This window comes from Lygodium microphyllum, chromosome 2 (genome assembly GCF_053477565.2).
Source record: "Lygodium microphyllum isolate KBCC chromosome 2, Lygodium_microphyllum_v1.1.10, whole genome shotgun sequence".
In the NCBI taxonomy this organism is placed as follows: domain Eukaryota; kingdom Viridiplantae; phylum Streptophyta; class Polypodiopsida; order Schizaeales; family Lygodiaceae; genus Lygodium; species Lygodium microphyllum.
In genome coordinates this window covers 59,097,603-59,102,440 of record NC_141136.1, presented here as the reverse complement: position 1 = coordinate 59,102,440, position 4,838 = coordinate 59,097,603, and the positions used below count along the sequence as shown (strand labels likewise).

Below are 4,838 nucleotides of genomic sequence, written 5' to 3'. Positions count from 1 at the left end.
CGTAGGTCTCAAGGTAGAGCTCCGTAGCTCCCCTTCAAGAATGCACTTCATTCTTTGAAGCAAGAGATAAGAATAGCAGCTACCACAGAGCATCCAATTAATTTGCCTGATGAGCCATCTCTTCATGTTTACTTTGCATCCATATGATACGAGGGCAGAAAACGTAATTTTTGTAACATTAAGAAAACTGGTACTAAAGAAAAGTCCAAAAAAAAGAGGATCAACCTATTCAGTCCCGTCTTGATGCAGCCGCTTGTTAGTTGCTCTATTAGTTGGTTTTCTATTTTAATGCATGTTGTTTGACATTGCAGTGTGTAGTTTGTGTTGGCTTGGATAAATTATCTTTGAATATTTTAGGTATTTTTTGCACTTGGGAGACCTTAAGTTGCTTTTTGATTTGCCCAAGGCTTGCAAAACATGGGTGGATATCACTAACAAAGAGTCCACTATGTATGGGGAGAATATGATTGCTCTCTCACCGTTTGAGATTGAGGCATGCCCTTGGTGGATTGACATGCCCTCACCCCATGTATTGCCAAGTAAGAAAGCTAAGTTTGAGGAATGGCTAAAATCAAAGGGAAAGGATGCAAGTGGTGGTTGTTTGAGTCAAGTTAAAGTGGCTTCCACAACTGTCTCCTCTCTTTCCTTAAGCTTTACTTTTCTAACAAAGAAGTGGTTTTGAAGGTGATCAAATAAGGGGCAAGGAATCTCATCGCAAAGGGGTGAGCATGCTCAAAGAGGCAAGTAAGCTCAAAAGGGCAAGCAAGCTCAAATTAGTGAGACACAGAGTACATGCAACTTTTACTTATTTCACTTTGCATATTCATGTCTCATGCAACTTAGAGAAGGCTAGCTCTCTATGTTGGATACTTTATATACCTTCCTTGTAAAATAAAGATTTATGTTTCTTTGTTTGTTTTGTTTTAGATCATGAAATTTTTGTTGATGACAATTCACCACCACTAGATATTGGTATGCATGGTAGCTTATACATAAGTAGATTGTTTTGTAAGTTATGCTTGTTGTTCATTCATTATGCTTGCTATGATTATTTATGTCCATCGTCACATCCTAGACCACCATCCCAAAAGAATATGTGCCACTCTTGTCCATACAAGGGGGGGCTTCTTTGGATCGCTCTATCTTTTCATTTGGATGTGGAGATTATATTTCTCTGGGTAAGGATTTTGCATCCTCTATTAGAAATGAGGATTACGCAAAGATCCATACATTTTTTTGAAATCAATAAATTGGGGGTGGAGTATAAGAAAATGAAAAAGACGATGGCATGGGTTGCTGACTTTGTGCTCTTGGATCTTCCCATGGACTCTATGCATGGATGAGATAGTGTTCCATTGTTGAATAAGGTATCAAAGGATCATATTCGACATGGACTTGGAGTGGTAGCAGCGTGTTTGGCGGACTCTAGATGGGTTGTTTGTCTTGCCTCCAATTCAGGTGATTCTTTGAGTTAGAAATATGTAAATAGGATTGTTAGGTACTTGTGAATAAGATTGTTGGTAATTGTCAATGTTTAAAATGTATTTCTTTCTATCAGGGGACTCTCCCTCATGGGTGGAGAAATATGCCCCGCAATGTGAGTTGGAGATTGTGCGTAGATTCATAGTTGAGGACTTAGCCTTCATGGATGAGGTTACGATTGAGGGTGTGGCCGTAGAGGTATTTGGCATGGTTATTGTACACTTAGTTTTCTTGGTGCTTTGTTGTTCTTGATTAGTTTGTGACATGTCTCTATTTTTTGTCATTATTGTGTGATAGATGGATGCCTTCTACTTTTACATGCTACGACATCGAGGCTACATGGCCTCTTTATGTCTTCAAGAGAGTGCCACATTATGACATGATCATGGTGTGTAGTTCTTGCGGCATGTCATTTGTCACTATTTGCCAAGTACTGCGAGGGTATTGGAGGCCTTCTGCAGGTACTAGAGATTAGTCCAGCTCAAACGAAGAGATTTTAAACAGTGAGCCATTGGATGATGCATATGGCTGCCCTTTTGATTAGTATGGTTACTACTATTGACTTGTGTTTTGTCATGGTTTGTAAAGGTTACTACTATTGACTTATTTAGGACATTATATGCATTGTAGGATGATATGCTTTTGTGTGTGAGTTTTTTCCATGTGCTTTGAAATGTTAATGAAATGCGGTTTATAAAATTATTATTGTAGTGTACTACCATGTTATGCAGAGGAAGTTGAAAGGAAGATGAGCAAGGATTCCTCCTATAATACAATCAAGACAAAAACCAACAAAGGGAGAAGAGTGGGATGTTGTTTTGTAGATGATGAGTGTGGAGAAGAGAGGGTGTGAAGTGTATTGATCTTTTGGTGTTGTGTTAAGAAAATGACTATTGTGCTAAGACTATGAGTATTGTATGGGTTGGTTTGAAAAATTTGATAACCTCGGGTTTTTTAATCTCTATCATATGGTTTAATTATCAAATTTGAGCATGCATGGAGTGTTTTTTTGTGGCTTCAAGTCGTGTGTTGTAAGTAAGGTTTGAGATTTTTCAATAAGCAATTAGAGTAGATAAGAGGTGTGATTTTGGTTCTATAGTGGTTGAATTCTATCACTTCTCTTCGTGTTGCTCTGTTTTATTGCTCTACTCGGTCTTTGCATGCTCGGTTTCTATCTCTTCTCGGTTCATGCATGCTCAGTTTAAAGTTAAACTCATGAAGAGTCCATTTCCCTCAACGATGATGAAGTACCACAAAGAAGCCCTACATAGAACTTCTTTGATTTCTCAATAGGCACTTTCTCTGAAGACCCCAAATGGCTGCTACTCATGGAACACTGGCAAATCCCTTAAGTAAAAGTGGGATGAGGCCTTAGAGAAACTTGAAGTGCTCCAAAATTATCATTTTCAATTTTGTCCTGATGAGAACATGGAGGTCAAGTATTTATGGAAGCACATCTTAATATCCATTAGGAAAACCATAGATAGGACAATGCAATGGGGTGTTATTTCTTCTTCTAACCTAGTCCTAGTCATAGCCATAGCAACAATAGGATCCCAAATTTGAGCTCAAATATCCACTGCTAAAGGCTTCATGTAGAAGAAGTGCACCTTGCAGAAGAAGTCTAGGGAGGAGCCCAAAGATTAGTAGCATGTGGAGGCAAAGACCCTTGCGCCCAACATCACGTTACATGTCGAGGTGGAGCAACTCAAAGGGAGGTTGACATCGGTGGAGGTTGTCTCTTCAAAGCACATCATGCACATCTACTCCTTGGGGGATGCTACTATCCAGCAAGTGCACAACAAGTGGGGCATTTGGAGCAACACCTTGTGATAGTAAGAGTGGAATGGGATCATCTTCAGCAGGCTATTTAGATGGATGCTGACTACCTTGAGATCCTAGTTGCAAAAGTCTTCACTCACTATATTCCCTAGCCGCCCTACTGAAACTACATGGACCTTTGGCTCTAGTAGCACCATCTAAACTACAACCCACTTCTACCCCCTTACCACCAACACCTCCCTAACAATGCCTACTCCAAGTTTGGCCCCTTTCCCTTCACATTTTCCCATCCCTCTGAATTAGCCACTATTGGCTCCTTGCAATACCAATCAGCCCCACCAACATCACTCTCTAGAAGATATTGGAGACATTGAAGAATGATCTCCTATGGGTTTGAGTCCACCATGAGTGCCATGTGTTAGGCATAGAATGCAAGATAGATGAGGTATATTGATGGCTAAAAGTGGCAATCAATGTTGACGACAATAGAGCAATGGACTAATGAAAGGTAGTGGTTTAGCTAATGATTGTGGTAGAAGGACTTCAAGTCATTGTAGGTAGCAAAGGATATAAAAGAAGAGATGAAGTGATGAGGGTTCCACACCTAGGTTATGACCTCAATTGTTGCACTCACACATGGTTGATTGTTGGCATGAGTACAAATAAAAATCACCCCTTATCCCTTCTCCATATTTTCTCATTTATCCTGATTGTATGTTTGCGAGGGTAGCTATGGCCATCTAGCTTGTGCCTTGTGTCCCTTTGAGGGAATTACCCTTGGAAATGTATTTTATTGTTTGAGTCTATTTGTTCTTAGAAACATATCCTTCTGAGACCATGATGCTTTGTATACATTGCACTAATTTTTCTATTTGAGCATATGAGTATTTCATCTTTGATTAAGTATTATCTATGGTAGTGCATTTTGGTTTTCTTCCTTTTGATATGTTGTACTACTAAACCTATCATGCTAGCATATCCCCGTGTCAGGTTTTAATATATTAAAACTCTACTCTCCCATAGAGTTGGTGCAATCCACTTACTTTAGTGATCACAATCAGAACTTGGACCTGATTATAGTGTAAATTGGGTGAGGTAATGGGATATATAGAGTCTTGGAAAGGCAAGCATGTATTTAGGTTGGGAGGAAAGGATAATCCAAGCATTATCTCTCTTTCTATTCCCCTCTTCCACTATCTTTCTTCTCTCTATCTCTCTCTAACTCCCTCTCTTTTAACTATTGTCTCTCTCAACTCTCTCTATCCTCTTTCACTCTATCCCCTTCTCTCTCTCTATCTTTCTCTCTCTCAATTTCTCCCTCTATCTCCCACTATCTTTTCTCTTTATCTATATCTCTCTCCCTATAACTTCCATTATCTTTGTTATTTCTCTCTCTTCATCTCTCATTCACTCACACACACACACACACACACACACTCTCTCTCTCTCTCTCTCTCTCTCTCTCTCTCTCTCTAGCTAAGGCTTATATAGCCTTTAGTCTTCACCATTATTTGGAATTGCAAGGCTAGAAGAATGATGACATTAAGCCTTACTAGCTAATGCTTATATAGCAT

At 39.4% G+C, this 4,838-nt stretch overlaps 1 pseudogene; it reads left to right on the top strand.

The window, feature by feature from the left end:
• Nucleotides 1-448: 448 nt before the first annotated feature.
• LOC148039780 (uncharacterized) lies at nt 449-1,878 on the top strand (annotated as a pseudogene).
• The last annotated feature ends 2,960 nt before the right edge of the window (nt 1,879-4,838 follow it).